Source organism: Microcaecilia unicolor, chromosome 5 (assembly GCF_901765095.1).
Source record: "Microcaecilia unicolor chromosome 5, aMicUni1.1, whole genome shotgun sequence".
NCBI classification, from domain to species: domain Eukaryota; kingdom Metazoa; phylum Chordata; class Amphibia; order Gymnophiona; family Siphonopidae; genus Microcaecilia; species Microcaecilia unicolor.
Window position 1 is genome coordinate 83,228,701 of NC_044035.1, and position 19,092 is coordinate 83,247,792.

A 19,092-nucleotide genomic window follows, 5' to 3' on the forward strand; every position below is an offset into this window, starting at 1 on the left:
GTAAAAAAGAGAGCAAGAGTATTTTTTTAATGCACTGGTCTGGCCTTTTTATAGATAGCTGGTCCAACTTGGTCCACAGGTAAGTGAATTCTGTGGTAAAATTGCGCATTTTACTACAATGTTTTAAAACCGAGCCTAAATTAGCTGTCTGTAGATTGCTCTTAGCCACAAATAAGCATGCTGTGAATTATATATATTTTTAGCTGCAATAAGAGGATGTTATCAAAACTTCAAGCATATATTTCATTAAATTCTATGGATAGAAGGAGCAGGTGCAAGTGATCACATTACTTTTTACTCCAGGGAAGTTTTGATTCTTTTTAAACTTTACACACGGGCTTTGACCCAATTTTCAATCTTTGTTCCAACCTGCAGAGCTTGAAAATCCTCTTTATATACAATTTTAGATCATATTGCCAAAACCGTCCTCTTTATATATAATTTTAAATCATATTGCTGCTTCATTTACTTCAACCCAGGATGCTTCAACAGAAGATGACAAAAGGAACATTGCACCTGATTACAGTAAATATGGCCCCTCTAGCTAGCTCTAGTTAATGTGTCTGAAGTAGTATGAGAAAACAAGGACTCTAATGATTCTGCAAAAACCCTTCCTTTTATTTTTTTTTTTTCTTACACTATTTTGGTCATTTTGCAGGTTTTTGTTTGTATTGGGGTTTTTTTTTTTTTTTTTTAATTAGTGGAACCATTAAGATACTAAATGTGAGATTCTACCTCAATATTAGATGTAAAAAAAACTACATAAAATTGGAGACTGATTATACATGTATAAAACTTCCCACATTCAAACCAGTGTGCAATGTAAGTTTTTCTCATGCGTTTTAAAACGTAAAATGTAAATGGTTGTTATAGTTTGGACAGTATATCATACACCTATACTATCCAGCACAAAAGGAAATACATCACATATGAGCTTAATTCTGACATTTAATGGAAACAAGGAAATAAACAAACATTAAGAAAATGCCCACTGCTCAGTGTTCTGTAACATGTCATCGACACATGAAGAAATGAAATACATACAGTTAATACAAAAAGACACATCCGAGTAGAAAGATATCTAGAAAACATTAAGGAACCATGGAAAAAATTTTCCTCAGTTTTTGCTGCTGTGGTTTTCTTTGTTATTTTCTGATTTTACTCTTACTTATTATTATTTTTTTTAAAGTTGCCCCCAATGACATGGCTCCCTGGATTTTCCCAGCCATGAAATACATATATTGCACTAAGATCTAGGAATAGTAAATCTAATTTTGACGTAGTATAGGCTTACTTCAATTTTTCTCCATTATCAATGATTACTCAAGTAAAGGAATAAGTAACTTCTGTATCTGTCAATTTGCTAATCTCTAATCAAAATTCAATGCTATCCCTTACAAACAATAAACTACATGCAAAGCTTCAATCGCTCAGTCCTAGATCAACAGAATCAATTAGGAGTAATGAACTTAAATATTACATTAACTTTTATAACCAGGTGTCTTTAGGTGGACTAATCTCTGCAGAGAGGTTAGTGTCCCCGTTTGTTCATCTTTGTTGGTTAATATAGGAAATATCAATGGAAAATGCACGGATACAGAAAAAAAACTGTTTTCCTGCACCATAGATGGTAAGTACTGAAAATGCAAATTAAGACACAAAAGTAATCAGAAGGGGACAACTAATTCTGCTCAGTGAGAGCCCTGGTATTTGCCATAATACCTGGTACACCAGTCTGACTAGTATGGTATGTACATGTGCTTTATGATTATGCTATGCCTTTAATAGGCAATTTTTCAATTATTTCCAAATACTGCACATTTTATACAGCCTTAAAACTACATAGTAAATTATATTTAATATTTACAATAAACAAAACACACGTTTAAATGACAGTCATCTGGCGGTTTTTGATCGTAGCCTTCTCTTGATTATAAGGTGATCACTTTCTTTTTCATTTCTAGTCATAATCTAGAAAAAAAAAGTAGTTATTTTTGCCTTTTGTTTTTAAAAGAAAACAAATTTGTATAGCCATCTTTTAGTAGGTTTCATATACATCTATATGAGAAATATAAACTATATCTTACCATTAATAGACAAGTATAAGTTTAATGTTTAGTTTTCAACCTTGCTCCCTTGCCACAGCAGAATCTGGGGCTGGATCACTAGGGATGATCATGTTGGAGGCTGGTATTGTGGCTGTAGGGTCAGGTAGGGTTGAAGTAAACACTGGGCCTATCTTCAGTGTGTCCTGGTTGTGAATCTGGTAGCAGGATTCAGGGACAGGGATAGGAAGCACCTGACAGACCAGGAGCAGGAAATGCCAGTGTTGCATCAGCACGGCTATCATTGCTATGACAATGACAACGCTTCCAGGTCACAGAGTCTCCAGAAGCTACATCTCCCCACTACTGCTTCACACTCCCATACAGCCACCACTACCAGGAATACATTCCAGTAGTACACACCCATTTCCTGCTCCAAGCTTTTAACAATAATATTAGTAGTTTAAATTCTTCAAAAACAGAACTTGTTTTTCTTTATACACACAGTGATGTGAAAAAGTTCCCTCTCCTCCTGATTTCCCTTATTATTGCACATATGTCTGTCTGAATGGATTTTCATTGCTAAACAAAATATAATGTAAGACAAAAGAAACCTGAATAAACAGAACATTCATTTAAACAGTTCATTTTTAAATTACAACATTTATTTAAGGAACAAAGTTATCAAACACCCATATCACTGACAATAGCATCACTCTGTATTTGTTTTCCACTGGAGGTGGCTATCACCTCACGGTACTATGTAAGCCACATTGAGCCTTCAAATAGGTGGGAAAATGTGGGGTACAAATGTAACAAATAAATAAATATCACTCGTGAAAAAGTAGTTACTCAAACAATTAACCAAATTTAATTGATAATTCAAATGATTGAACACAGCAAAGGCTCGATTGCATCCAGCCCTGTTGAATCTAAACCTCGCTATATACTGAACCTTACCATGACAAAGAAGTAATCATCACAATGTTTCTACAAGAATGCTATGCCACAATCAAAGGTAATTCCAGAAGAGATGAGAAAAAAAATTGTGTAATATCAGTCTGGAAAGAATTACAAGACTATTTCTAAACCTCTGGGACTCAACTAGACCACAGTAAGAGCCATTATCTCAAAATGAAGAAGGCTTGGAACAGTAGTGAATCTTCTAATAAGTGGCTGGGCTACTAAAATTACTCCAAGGCCACAGTGACAACTCATCCAGAAAGTCACTAACTTCAACATCCAAATAACTGCAGGTCTTTCTAACCTTAGCTAAGGTCAGTGTCATTTACTCCACATTAAGAAAGAGATTGGGCAAAAATAGGACTTATGGGAAAGTTATTAAAGTAGCAAGGTGGAAACCTCTGCTATCCAAGAGTTACATCTATGTTTGTGTCATTTGCACACCTGGATGATCCCCACGCCTTTTGGGAAAATACTCTGTAGACAGACAAGTCAAAAGTGGAATTCTTTGGACAACAAGTGGAGGAGTGGCCTAGTGGTTAGGGTGGTGGACTTTGGTCCTGGGGAACTGAGTTCGATTCCCACCTCAGGTACAGGCAGCTCCTTGTGACTCTGGGCAAGTCACTTAACCCTCCATTGCCCCATGTAAGCAGCATTGAGCCTGCCGTGTGTGGGAAAGCGCAGGGTACAAATGTAAAAAAACAAAAAAAACAAAAACATAGGTCCCATTATATCTGGTATAACGCAAATACAGCATTTTACAGTATGATCATACCAACAATTAAACACAGTGCTGGCATGATGGTGTGGGAATTCTTTGCTGCCTCAGGACCTGGAAAATGTTATTGAAGAAACCCTACAGAACAATCTTGAGAATGTCCAGTCATCTGTCTGTGAGCTGAAGCAAAATTGGGTTATGTAGTAAGGCAATGATCCAAAACACAAAAGTTCACATCTGAATGGATGACAGACAAATTAAAGCTTTGCATTAACCTAGTCAAAGTCCTGTCTTACACCCAATATAGATACTGTGGTAGGACCTGAAATGAGTTCATGTATGAAAACCTACAACAATGTGTCTTAAAGCAGTTCTGCAAAGAACAGTAGGCTAAGAGTGAGGTGATTAAATTTTCAGATGACACAAAACTACTAAAAGTTGTCAAAACTCATGCGGATTATGAAAAACTGCAGGAAGACCTTAGGAAATAGGAATACCAGGAATCCAAATGGCAGATGAAATTTATGTGTACAAATGCAAAGTGACGTACACATTGGGAAGAACAATCCAAATCATAGCTACTTGATGCTAGGTCCACCTTAGGAGTCAGCTCTTAAGAAAAAGATCTAGGTGTCATTGTAGACAAAACATTGAAATCTTCTGCCCAGTGTGTGGCAGCAGCCAAAAAAGCAAACAGATTGCCAGGAATTAGTAGGAAAGGGATAGTTAAAAGACCGAAAATACTATAATGCCTTTATATCGCTCCATGGTGCGTCTGCACCTTGAGTATTGCGTTCAGTTCTGGTCGCTTTATGTCAAAAAAGATATAGCGGAATAAGAAAAGATTCAAAGAAGAGCGACCAAAATGATAAAGGGTATGGAACTCCTCCATTATGAGGAACGGTTAAAGAGGTTAGGGTTCTTCAGCTTGGAAAAGAGATGGATGAGGGGAGATATGATTGACTTCTACAAAATCCTGAGTGGTGTAGAATGGGTAAAAGTGAATTGATTTTTCACTCTGTCAAAAAGTACAAAGACCAGGGAACACTCAATAAAATTACATAGAAATATTTTTAAAACAAATAGGAGGAAATATTTCTTCATTCAAAGAATAGTTAAGCTCTGATACTTGTTGTCAGAGGATGTGGTAACAGCAGTTAGCTTATCTGGCTTTTAAAAAGGTTTGGACAAGTTCCTGGAGGAAAAGTGTACAGTCTTATTGAAATGGACATGGGGGAAGCCATTGCTTGCCCCAGGATTGGTAGCATGGAATATTACTACTAAATGAGTTTTTTCCAGGCAGTGGCGTAGCCAGACAGCCAGTTTTGGGTGGGCCTGAGCCCAAAGTGGGTGGGCACAAAATTTTCTCTGCTCCGCCCTACCACCACCTCAAAATATAAATACTTTAGCTAATGAGGATCCTCAAGCTCAGTCAGTTGAACTTTCTATGAAGGTGGCCAGAACTCTCTTTTACCAAGCTTGGCAGGCTGCAACAATGACCCTAAGCCACTGATGCCAGCACCCCACACATGCTTAGCTGTCGATGACTCAAGGATACTGTTGCCAGAGCTTGGTAGAAGGGAGTTCTGGCCGCCTTTGGAGGAGGTCCTTAGCTGGGGATGGCTGGGAATCCTCACCAGCTATACAGCAAGGGTTAGGACTGGTGTTAGACCTGCTTGGGCCCAGGTCAGAAAATAAAGGAGGGCTCCCCTCCCTGATTCCCTCTCCTCTTTGCCTCCCCTCCAATTTCCCACCTGCCATTACTATCACACCAACAGACCCTCACCAAATACAGAACAAGGGATCACAAATTAGAAATAAAAATATTTAGACAAAATTGAAAGGGAACCCCAAGAAGTTAAACATAGCATTACTGCAACACTGGAGACATAAAACAGAGATGCATTTCCTTTTCTACAGAACACATTACAAGGTAAAATTATGTATCATACCTGATAATTTTCTTTCCCTTAATCATAGCCGATCAATTCATAGACTGGTGGGTTGTGTCCATCTACCAGCAGGTGGAGATAGAGAGCAATCTTTTGCCTCTCTATATATGGTCATGTGCTGCCGGAAATTCCCCAGTATGTCGATATCAAAGCTCCATCCGCAGGACTCAGCACTTAAGAATTACACCCACAAAGGGACACTCTGCCCAGCTCACCACCGCCGAAGCGGGGGAGGGGAAATATTCCAGCGCACCACCGCCGGGGCGGTGGGCGGGAAACCACACCCACCGACGCGGGGGGAACTGGCTTATCCTGCTACCGCAACCGCGGGAGGAGCTGGCTTACTCCAACCGCCAAAGCGGGAGGGATACAAAGCTACCCTACAGCCGCACGAAGCGGGAGGGAGCGCCGGCATAATTTAGTTATCAATCCAGCCACCGCCGAAACGGGGGGAGAGGAAGCAGCAGCTCACTAACACAAAATCGTCTCAACTCGAAGAAACTTCAATGGGAAGAACTTGAACACGAAGTCCTCATGAACAGGAACTGAAGACTGAACTTGAACCTGAAATATAACCAGAACACAAACAATACAGATATCTGGGAGGGGCTATGGATTGATCGGCTATGATTAAGGGAAAGAAAATTATCAGGTATGATACATAATTTTACCTTCCCTATCATCAAGCCGATCAATCCATAGACTGGTGGGATGTACTGAAGCAGAACCCACCCAGGGCGGGACATGGAAATCCCTGAACGCAACACTGAAGCCCCAAACTGGGCCTAGGCCCGAGCAGCCACATCCAAGCGGTAATGTCATGAGAAGGTAAGAGCCGACGACCAAGTAGCCGCTCTGCAAATCTCTTCCAAGGAGACATATCTGGACTCCGCCATTGAGGCTGCTTGTGCTCTAGTAGTGTGTGCCTTCAGCTGAATAGGCGGAATCTTCCCTGCCGCCACATAAGCTGCCGCGATCATCTCCTTGACCCAACGTGCCACCGTAGGCTTAGATGCCTGCAGACCCTTACGAGGGCCTGCGAACAGCATGAACAGGTGATCCGACTTCCGGAAATCATTGGTCACTTCCAAGTATCTGAGGATGACCCGTCTAACATCCAGGTATTTGACCGCAGGGTACTCCTCTGGGTAATCCTCCCTACGAAAGGAGGGCAGGCAAAGCTGTTGATTCACATGGAACCGAGAAACAATCTTGGGCAGGAAGGAAGGCACTGGGCGAATCGACACTCCTGCCTCAGTGAATTGCAGGAACGGCTCTCTACACGAGAGCACCTGGAGCTTGGAAACTCTTCTGGCTGAGGTAATAGCCACCAGGAAGACCGTTTTCAACGTCAGGTCCTTCAGCGTTGCCCTTGGCAAGGGCTCGAAGGGCAGCTTCTGCAAGGTCCGTAGCACCAGATTGAGATTCCACGTAGGCACTATCGAGTGCAGAGGAGGGCGCAGGTGATTAACTCCTTTGAGAAAGCGCACCACATCTGGCTGTGAAGCCAGGGAAGCCCCCTTCAGACGACTCCTGAAGCAAGCTAGAGCCGCCACCTGGACTTTCAGCGAACTGAGCGACAGGCCTTTCTCCAGTCCCTCTTGCAGGAACGCCACCACTGAAGATATTGGAGCAGTGAAGGTCGATACAGAGCCTGCCTCGCACCACGACGCAAAGGTACGCCAAACCCTGGTGTAAGTGGTAGAAGTAGAGCGCTTCCTCGCTCTCAGCATAGTGGCGATGACCTTGTCTGAGAAGCCCTTCTTCCTCAGCCGCTTCCGCTCAAGAGCCAGGCCGTAAGACCAAAGGGGGAGGGATCCTCCATCATCACGGGGCCCTGATGCAAGAGGCCCCGCTCCACTGGCAGCCGCAGAGGGCCATCTACTGGCACTGGGACCACCGCGCCCAGGCGGAGCAGGTTGTCCAAAGTCTGCTGTACTGCTGCCGCCTTGACTGGAGACTTGCAGGGAGAGTTTACGAACCCGTCTCTTAGGGGCCGGCAGAACTCTAGTTTGTAGCTGTCTCTGACGACTTCCAGAACCCAAGCGTCTGAAGTTACCCTGGTCCACTTGCCCAGAAACGAGGATAGCCGTCCTCCGATCTGCTCTGGGGCATGGACCAGGGCCCCGTCATTGGGTACAAGACCCTGGGGGAGGGCCGGAAGAACCTCCGGGACGGCGGTCCCTGCGAAAGGAATGCTGCTTGGGGGAGAAGTTCCGCTTGAAAGAAGAGGAGGAAGAGGAGGCCGACTTGCCTGGGTGATACCGACAGGCTTCCTGAAATTGGCCCTTGGAGGGATCAGGGCGAGCACTGCCGGCCTGAGTCCTGACCTCCGGCAACCTCTTGCCCTTAGATGTGCCGAGCTTGGTCACGATCTTCTCCAGCTCGTCCCCAAAGAGCAGCCTGCCTTTAAAAGGCAACTTGGCTAGGCGAGATTTTGAGGCACGGTCAGCCGACCAGTGCATAAGCCACAGCCGGGCAGAAACTGTCTGAGCCATACCTTTAGCCGAGGCTCTCAAGACATCATACAGCAAGGCCACCAAGTAGGCCAGGCCCGACTCCAGGGCCGGCCAGTCCGCCCTCAAGAAAGAATCCGAAGGGGAAGCCCGCTGCAAAACGGTCAGGCATGCCCTGGCCACACAGGAGCCGCAAACCGAGGCTTGCAAGCTCAGGGCGGCCGCCTCCAATCTCCTGTCCTGAGCGCCCTTCAGGGCAGTGCCACCTTCCACCGGCAGAGCCGTCTTCTTAGTCACCGCAGTGATTAAAGAGTCTACTGTAGGCCAGAGAAAGGCCTCCCGTTCACCCTCAGGCAGAGGGTACAGACGGGACTGGCTCTGGCTACCTTAAGGCTCGCTTCAGGGGCATCCCACTGAGACGAAATTAAAGTCTGCATGGCTTCATGAACGTGGAAGGTTCTGGGCGGGCGCTTAGTTCCCAGCATAATGGCAGAGCCAGCTGAGGCTGAGAGAGGGCCTTCCTCTGGAGAGGAAATTTTCAGAATGCGCATGGCCTGCACTAACAGGTTGGGCAAATCCTCTGAGCGAAAAAGCCGCGCTGCAGAGGGGTCATCCGCTCCATCCGAGTGGGGATCAGTCTCCTCCACAGAATCCCCTAAGGACCTTTGGGAGAACTCAGATACGCTGCCCTCATCCACATCAGAGGAGACCGAGTCCCCTAGGGCCTGGAGATCCACCCGAGGGCGCTTGACCATGGAAGCCTCATCACCCTTATCAGACAGAGGAGCAGGGGCAGCGTTTTGCATAAGGAAAGCCTGATGCAGCAGTAAAATAAAGTCAGGGGAGAAACCCTCCCAGTCTGTGCACTTCTGCAGCCTGGGCCACGGCCCTAGAGGCACTCTTAACCTGTGCTCCCAAGAGTGGAGGAGAGGCGCGCTGCGCATCTAAAATGGCGTCTGCTGCGACACTCCGCGGAGCGGGAAGAATGGCGCTTTAATTTCACCGACTTTATACTGTCACCCGAGTCAAGGGTGACCATAGCATTAACGTCTCCCACCTCAAGGGCGGCCCAGGAAGGAGCTGACCGAGCAGCGTGGCCGGCCCAACCGGGAGGGCGGCCAGCAGGGGATGGGCGCCTAAGGCGGGAAAAACCACCGCACTGGAGGAAAACCCGAGGAACTCTCCCGATTTCGAAAAGGCACCCAAGAAAGGCGTCTCTGCCTTTGAACCCCCCCCCCCCGCTTCCCCACTAGACGCGCGCACGCGGTCCGGGGAGCGTCTTTTCGCGCCCTTGCCATCCGATGCCATAGCCACGTGGAGACCGTTCGGGGAACCACCTGCCCGCTAGGAAAAGGTAAAATTACCTGCTTCTCGCTCCGAGCTGCAACGATTTGGAGTCCCAGTGAGTAGCTGCAACCAAGGACGTCCTTCTCTCAAGGACGTCTATTTTTCAGTTTTTTTTTTTTTTTTTTTTTTAAACGGAGCCAGCGGGAGGGGGGAGAAAAGGAGGGACCTGGCACCACCAGGTTTGCACTTGCTCACGAAGAGCCATCAACCCCAGGTACTCAACAAAACCTAAACAATTAGGCTTGGAGACCTAGCCAGAGCTGCTGCTGTGTGATCACACACCTGCTAGATAGAGAACATACTGGGGAATTTCCGGCAGCACATGACCACATATAGGGAGGCAAAAGATTGCTCTCTATCTCCACCTGCTGGTAGATGGACTCAACCCACCAGTCTATGGATTGATCGGCTTGATGATAGGGAAAGACATTTGCTATGCACATTTCCAAAAGCTAACATATTCCATTTAAAACATTCAAAATAAAGTTGGGAGTCACAATGTTCAAATGATATACATTGGTGTCAAATTCTCTTTGGGTTTGGAATGTGGAAGGTGTTCATATGCATACTGTTGTTGTTCTATGGGTTGGTTTAAGGAGATCTTTGTGGGACATAGGGAATAGGGGGCAGTTTAGGGAGGGAGGAGGAAGGAAGGGAGGGGAACGGGGGTTTGTATGGGTGCAACTGTTTGGGTATGGGACAGCCTTGGGTTGTTACTGTATAAGATGTTATGTTGATGTTATAGGTACATGAGGTTGTGTTGCTTTACCTTATGTGAACATTTAATAAAAATCGTTTAAACATAAAACATTCAAAATAAAATGCTTTGTTTCTACCTTTGTTGTCTGGACGTTTTATTTTTCCATCTTACTGGTTCCAATTTCTCGTCTGCTTTCCTCTGTCTGCTAATTCTTCTTCAAGCGGCTGCAGTCCATTTGTCTTTTCGCCTCTCTCCTGTTCCCTAGCTCTTTTCTGCCTCTCTCACCCTTCTTCATCTCCTTTTTACTTTTCAACTACCTATCAAATTTCCATCTTCTTCTTTCACCCACTAGCTCTCCCCATCCCTACTTTCTCTTTTATCTTTAATCTACTCCCCATTACCATATTTCTACCCTCTGTAATCACTCTCTCGCATTCATTTCCTTGCCACCCCCTCTCTTTGCCTCTCCCACTGGGTTCCACCATTCCCATCGTCTTCCTCCCTCCACCCTTCTTACCAGTGTCTGATCCGCTCCCCACTCTACCCTGGTAGCCTTATATTTTCCTGCCCCTTTTCTCTTCATTCCTGTCCTCACCCCCATGGCCCAGCATTTTCCCCCCTCACCACCTACTGTATACCTCTCCCTCCCTCTTATCCACCCCCATGTCTATCTCCCCCTCTCATTCCCACTGTCCACCATCTCTCTCTCCCTCTCCTTTGTGTTCTGGGTCCAACATCTCTCTCCCCTTCTCATACAGCATCTCTACCTTCCTCCCCTCTATCATCATGTCTAACATGTCTACCTTTCCTACACCCCTATACCCACCATTTCTCTCTCCTCTCCACCCCTATGTTCAACACTTCTCCCCCTCTCACCACCTATCCTGTCTCTATGCAGCATGTCTCCCTCCCCTCCACCTCATATGCAGCCAAGACGTCTCCCTTCCTCACCCCTCCACCCCTTTGCATCTCTCCCTTCTTCCCCCGTGCAACATCTCCCCCACCCACCATGCCTCATCTTTCCATCTTCCCTCCCCCCTGTTCAGCTGCTGTCCCCCGTCTTCCCTCCCCCGTGCAACATATTTTCCCCATCATCCCTTCCCCCGTGCAGCAACTTTCACCACATCTTCCCTCACCCTCCTTGCAGGCCCGCCCAGCAGCATTGTTCCTGTAGCTCGCAGCGATTCCGGTCGCAGGCATTTCCACACGCTGCCTGCCAGCTGCCGCTCAACAATCTCCTTGCTGCTTCTAAGCGCTAACCAGGAAGCCTCTCCTCTGCCGCATCTTGACTGGGCAGAAACCGGAAGTTGTGGCAGAGGAGAGGCTTCCGGGTTAGCGCTTAGAAGCTGCAAGGAGGAGCTACAGTGGAGGAGTGGCCTAGTGGTTAGGGTGGTGGACTTTGGTCCTGGGGAACTGAGGAACTGAGTTCGATTCCCACTTCAGGCACAGGCAGCTCCTTGTGACTCTGGGCAAGTCACTTAACCCTCCATTGCCCCATGTAAGCCGCATTGAGCCTGCCATGAGTGGGAAAGCGCGGGGTACAAATGTAACAAAAAACAAGGAGATTGTTGAGTGGCAGGCAGCAGCGTGCGGGAATCGCTGCGAGCCGAGCCTGCGACCGGAATCGCCGTGCAGGAACACTGCTGCTGGGCGGGCCTGACCCCAAATTGGATGGGCCAGGCCCACCCGTGGTTATGCCCCTGCTTCCAGATACTTGTGACCTGGATTGGCCACTGCTGGAAGCAGGATACTGGGCTAGATGGACCATTGGTCTGACCCAGTACAGCTATTCTTATGTTCTTAAGATTCCTCAACAGTAATGTGAAAGACTGATATCAAAATATAGGAAGTGTTTGGTCACAACTATTGATCTAACTAGTTAAGTTTTGGGGGCAGTTACTTTTTCACATGGTTGCTGAATAAACTTTGTTCCTTAACTAAATGCAGTAATAATTTAAGTACTATGTGTTTAATCAGGTTTCCTTTGTCTAATATTAAATTTTGCTTAATCAGAAAACATTCAATGTGAGAAATATGCAGTATGAGAAATTTGTGGGGGGGGGGGGGGGGGGGGGGAGGGAGGGAGACTTTTTCACATCACGGTACATGCATACACACACAACAGCAAACTAAAAGTACCAATACAAATCAAAGCAGTTCATGGATCATCTCGGGGAAAGTGATAAGGAGACATTTTGACTTCTGTTTAGTTTTCTTTTCTTGAATCCTGATAGACCAGTCCAAACATGTGGATTTATGCCACACTACCAGCAGATAGAGACAGAATCTTATGACATCACTGTACTAAAGGGATGGTGTAGGTCTAGCAATGTCAAAGCAAAGAAAGGACCTACAACCAAGAAAACTGTGAACTTCAAATTTAAGAAACCATATAACTTCCTCTCCATCACCACCCAGAGTTGAGAGAGGAAGAAACACAGGTACAGAATGAAGTGAATGAGACAAGCAGGTCCAGCAGTTGAGGACTGGGTCATGCCATGACGTGGCTCCTTTTGTCTACAGCCACCGAATCAGCAATCCTTTTTTTCACAGCCCAACAGAGGATACCAGGAATCAAAGCTATAGTAACTCAGGTGACCTGGAACTCAGAATCTGTCTATCCTCATGTAATGAGGTATTATGTCTCATCATTAGAAAGAAGACAGGAAAAAAATCCATATTCCAGACCATAGTTTCCAAGCTGTGGAGATCAACAGAGAGCTGGTCCCCCAAGCAACGAAAGTGGAGCTATCCACAATATAAAAAGCTGAAAGCAGGCAAGATAGCAGCCATATGAAGGGACTAAAGCTGTGAGACCCTGACAGATCGTTTTGCTTGAGTGAAGCCTTCTCAAAATGGTAAAATCCTGTGTTATTTTTGAAAGAAGTCTTTGCAAAAGCCTGTTTTCTTTAGGGAAGCAGTTTTTGGGTGAATGTTTTGGTTGTGAAAAGTTTTTTGTTTTTTATTTAAGGGGGGGTGAGGGGAAGGCAGGGGGGATTTCTTTGCTGATCATAGAAGCAGAAATAAAAACAAGCCTCAATCTGAAAGCCACAGGGCTGGTTAATCAGGAAGGTTTTATTGACTGGGAATATGATCTAAACTCTCAGTTAAAGGACAAGAACAACTATCCCCTATCCACTCATTGAGACTGGTGTCGATATAAACAACCTTTAGGATAGACAGGGAGTAGATAAGAAACAAACCATGATATAGCAGAGCAAGTGAGCAAGAGAAGACTGTGCTCAGATGTAATGCCCTAATTCCAGCATCATCGTAAAATTAGGGGTGCAAACTATTTCCTTTTGTGGCAATTGCCTGCTTAAGAGAGCCAGCAACCCAAGAATAGAGGAAGAAAAACAAGAAAAAGGGGAAGGGAGGGAAATGGGTACAGTAAGCCCTCCCAAAGCAATGAGGACTGGCAATTCCCCAGGAGAAGAGGTCCCACTGGAAAAAAACAAATACAAAAGTCAGCCTGGAGTTATTCCAGAACTTCCAGGAAATATGTACCTAGAAGAGCTACACTTCACTCTGGCTCTTAATGGAAAGAATGAATAGGCTGCGCTGCACTCATAGCCCTCAATTACAAATGATGAAGCAGCTGTCTACCACTGCAGCCAGAGACAGCTTGCAGTCTGAACCCTACAACACTGCCCGATAACTTCCATCTTAGCCTTAAAACAAATGATACTGTAGCTCAAAGCTATCCCTACCCATCATCATCACCAGCAAGCAGCATGCAACCCTTGAGCCCTTTGCTGATAAAATATGTTAGAATTTTTTTTGTTTGGTTACATTTGTACCCACGCTTTCCCACTGAATGGACAGCAGTGGAAGAAGGATTTTTGGATTTAGCTCATACCTTTTCAGTAGTAGCTAAAGAGATTGTTTACTTAGTGCCCTGCACTTGCAGGCCACCCCTCCCAGTGTGAATGCAAACGGTAGGAAGAGTAGAGCTCATAAACAATCACTTCATGGCAGAGATGACTATGAAGCTAGTCAATTTCTGAATGATTTGCTACCTCTTAACAAGCTGAATGAATGCTCATGAAAGGTGCCACATGAGATTAGATCAGTGCTATTAAATGGGTTCATAGGCCAGAAAATGGCAAGTGTTTGGGTTTGAGTTCAGTAGTAACGCTGAAGTAGCGATGCTGAAGGAAAGGATCGTAAATTTCCTGGAAGACAATAAGTTGCAAGATCCCAGACAACATGGTTTTACCAAAGGGAAATCGTGCCAAACGAATTTCATTGAATTCTTTGACTGGGTGACCAGAGAATTGAATCGTGGACATGCTATGGACGTAATCTATTTAGATTTCAGCAAAGCTTTTTTTTTTTTTGTTACATTTGTACCCCGCACTTTCCCACTCATAGCAGGCTCAATGCAGCTTACATGGGGCAATGGAGGGTTAAGTGACTGCCCAGAGTCACAAGGAGCTGCCTGTGCCGGGAATCGAACTCAGTTCCCCAGGACCAAAGTCCACCACCCTAACCACTAGGCCACTCCTCCACTCCCACAGGAGGCTCTTAAATAAACTTGAAGGGCTGAAATAGGACCCAATGTGGTAAACTGGATTAGGAACTGGTTGACAGACAGACGCCAGAGGGTTGTGGTAAATGGAATTCGCTCGGAGGAGGGAAAGGTGAGTAGTGGAGTGCCTCAGGGATCGGTGCTGGGGCTGATTCTGTTCAATATATTTGTGAGTGACATTGCTGAACGGTTAGAAGGTAAAGTTTGCCTTTTTGCGGATGGTACTAAAATTTGTAACAGAGTGGACACCTGGGAGGGAGTGGAAAACATGAAAAAGCTAGAAGAATGGTCTAAGGTTTGGCAATTAAAATTCAATGCAAAGAAATGCAAAGTGATGCACTTAGGGTGTAGAAATCCACGGGAGACGTATATGTTAAGCGGGGAGAGTCTGATATGTACGGACGGGGAGAGGGATCTTGGGGTGATAGTAGCTGAGGATCTGAAGGCGACGAAACAGTGTGACAAGGCGGTGGCCATAGCTAGAAGGTTGATAGGATGTATAGAGAGATGTGACCAGCAGAAAAGAGGTGTTGATGCCCCTGTACAAGTCGTTGGTGAGCCCACACCTGGAGTATTGTGTTCAGTTTTGGAGGCCGCATCTTGCTAAGGACGTAAAAAAAATTGAAGCGGTGCAAAGAAAAGCTACTAAAATGGTATGGGATTTGCGTTACAAGACGTATGAGGAGAGACTTGCGCACCTGAACATGTATACCCTGGAGGAGAGGAGAAACAGGGGTGATATGATACAGACGGTCAAATATTTGAAAGGTATAAATCCGCAAACGAACCTTTTCCGAAGATGGGAAGGCGGTAAAACGAGAGGACATTAAATGAGATTGAAGGGGGGCAGACTCAAGAAAAATGTCAGGAAGTATTTTTTCACAAAGAGAGTGGTGGATGCTTGGAATGCCCTCCCACGGGAGGTGGTGGAGATGAAAACGGTAACGGAATTAAAAAATGTGTGGGATAAACAAAGGAATCCTGTTCGGAAGGAAAGGATCCTCAGAAGCTTAGCTGAGATTGGGTGGCAGAGCCAGTGGGGGGAGACGGGGCTGGTGGTTGGGAGGTGGGCCTTGTTCTGGGCAGACTTCTACGGTTTGTGCCCTGAAAATGGCAGATACAAATCAAGGTCAGGTATACACAAAGTAGCACATTTGAGTTTATAATTGTTGAGCAGACTAGATGGACCGTGCAGGTCTTTTTCTGTCGTCATCTACTATGTTACTATGAAAGCAAGTCTCATACATTAAAGATTAGCAAAATAAAGTAAAAGTATTTCATTGAACTGAATTTATAATCTGCTTTTTTCAGATAGGTTCAAGATGGTGCACAAAACATTCTATAAATACCATAACAAATCCAAAATACAGAGAAACAAACAAAAATATCCACGTCAATTATCTCTACATATTTTATTTTTCAGTGTAACTTTCTAGCTGCACACAAGGATGAAGTTCAACCTTTATAACACATCAGTTATGAAAATAATCATGGTTTTCACTTTCCTTCCAAAACTCAGTGATCAACAAGTTTTAAATGATGAGGAAGAGAATTCTATAATGGAATGGCTTGATCATGAAGCATGCCTTTCTGGGCAGAGACCAGCTTCATCTCCTTGGCAGAACAAATTCATACAGCGCTTTTACTCAAGCGTAAAGTCTGTACATGCTGAATAAATCAGCTGTTTCCAACTCGAGTCGATGAAACAAATGTCACTGAACATGAAAGTGCAAGTGCAATGAGTAATGTTCATATATCATCAATCTTTACAAAAACTTCAAATAACTTTGCTCTACATAAATGAGATGCTACTGGCACTTTATAGATTAACCAATTTCTTTAAGGATAGAGTCCACTTTCCTAGAATCAAAAGCTGATATGTCAGGCTGGTTAATCTATAAAGAGCCATCAGCTTCCATCTGATACTGCTATCCCTCTGGAAGTTTTGCTCCACAAACCCATTTACATATGCAGGAAACCCAACAACAGTTCAAAATGTGTTAATTCACTAGAACTATTCTCAAAAGGAATAATTACCACAAACATTAAATCTTTATCAACATTCTTCAAATAATTCACAGTAAAATTATGGACTAGAAAAAAAGTTCATTCTTCACGCATTTCTCTCTCTAATACAATAAAAAATGATATAGAAGGTTGTGAATTCTTTTCTAACAAGTTTAAATTCAAATTACAGCACTGTTCTTTGCTCAGTATGTCGAAGGATTTATACATGTCAGATGCGATAGGCTTGCCCAGTGGAACACCAGGGCTCAGGTATATGACACTGATGTGCTCGAGTCTCAGCATTAGGAAAGACTGTTGGCTGCAGGAACTGAAGGGTTCCAGCAAAAGAACTTTGTTCTCCCTTACTTTTTCCTGGGTGAACTGAGATTTTAACCCATTAAACCAAAAATATTTCAAACAGTTAACTCAGAAAGCCCCGAAATGACTATTGTCCGATGAAGTGCCCCTGATTCTAAGCCTGCCCTATTGGGAAGGAAACCCCAAAATGTCTACAGCCCAGAAGCTTTCTTACTAGTCAAGCAGTACCAAGCCCAACACATGCTATCAACTGCTGCACCTACATTTATAGTAAGTTGGACATTAGTGAGAAGCCTGTTCTCTCTCATATCTGGCTGGCAGGAAGGCATAAAACTATGCATCTCAATTGGTCTGGTAGGATAACTATAAATTACACCTTTGGTAATGATCATGGTAAAAACTGAAGCAGGGTACCAAACCAAACACTAAATATCACTTACTGAATGGACAGGAATGTCGAGAGGAGATGAGATATCTGTAGTATACAGCTTGTTCCGGCCTCGTTTGGCTTGGGCACACATTCTCTATGGGACCCTGCTTCTACAGGCTTAGTGAGAGGTTATTGTTTCAATCAATTTCTTTGCTACAAAAAAAAAACAACAGACATCCACATATACAATTGTTTTCATGTTTGGGCATATTTTATAAATGGTTTAAGATACTACCCAAATATCATCTGTTGTCATTAAGAGACAGGGGACTCTTTGGCCCACTAGGAGGCCCATGTGATATAGACCAGGGCCTTTGGTGGTATATAGTACTTAAATGACTTTCCCAAAGGAGCTACAACTCACTGGCAACAGAGGGAGTCAGCACAGAAAGGAAAAACAAATTAAGTGCTTAAATTACCAATTTCAGGCACCTTCATTGCATTTTTTTCTTAAGGCAGCACAGAGCTATTATGGTTAATTTTCTGACCCATAATGTACTTTAAGTTCAAGAAAGAGGTTCAGTTCGCAGATATTGTGTTTTACTTACGTTTATTTATAAAAAGAATATTTTCTTTGGACCAACAGAGACAACACAAAAGCCAAATATACTGAAAATTTCCTCTATGGATGCCTAATATTGTACAGCACAAAGGTCTGGAAAATGTAAAGCTTTCAATGGGCAATTCTATATAAGGCGCACCTACATTTAAACATATCTGATGTACATAAATGCAGAATAGGTGCCATTTACATGCATTATTCTGTAAGCTTACATGTAAGTGGCTTAGCACACAACTGAAAAGGGGATGTACATGTGGGAGGAGCATGTGGGAATGTCTCCCATCAACTCACGCATTTTAAAGAATACTATCAAATGCGCCTGTTGGTGGACGGATCCAGGCATACCCTGCTACAAACTGCCACTCACTTGGCATAAGCCATCACACTTTTACCAATGAGGGTTTGCGCTAGTATTCTAAAATGGCATCAGGGTTCCCTGATACCGTTATAGAATTGGTGCTCCCTGTGCTGTTTTGGGGCACCACATAGGATGTGTCAATTTATAGAATTGCCACCATATTGCTTTATTTTCAAACTAGGGTTCCTCTTGCAAAATTACTCATCTCTTGGCATCTCTCCAAAATTCTTACGTTTTGTCCAGTCTATATGTTCTGCAAGTAGACAAAGTACAGCTAACTGTGCAATATCTGAAATTCCACTGCTAGTCAAAATTGTGGCTATGCCACAACTGTGCCAGTTGCTTATCTTATTTATGTGAAATAGAATTGATTACAGTTAGAATGGCTATGTGGATTGTTGTAATGTCAAAACATTTTTGTTAACAAGTGAGAAAATAGCCACATTTTGTGAAACATGGCAGAAATTTATCTGATAAGGTAATATATTGCCATTCATTATCAATCATTCTTAAGCCAGTTTAAACAAATGCTAATTTATCCAGAGACAGTTTCCAAGCCTTATTTCATTGTTTTGTGATTTTAAAGAATTTATAATATTTAAAAATAAACATTTTTAGCAATTTTTAATTAAATATTGTTAAATATTATATCTATAATGTAAGAACATGATTTTGTTCTTTACAGGATGAAGCTACAAAAAGGAT

The 19,092-nt window shown here is 44.0% G+C and overlaps 1 long non-coding RNA gene across 1 annotated transcript; it reads right to left on the reverse strand.

Annotated features, from left to right (window-relative positions):
* Nucleotides 1–930: 930 nt before the first annotated feature.
* LOC115470125 lies at nucleotides 931–17,616 on the reverse strand. Its single transcript, XR_003942127.1, has 2 exons — nucleotides 17,478–17,616; nucleotides 931–1,971 (listed from the first exon to the last, which is right to left on the reverse strand). It is a non-coding gene; the product is annotated as an uncharacterized LOC115470125 (long non-coding RNA).
* Nucleotides 17,617–19,092: the final 1,476 nt, after the last annotated feature.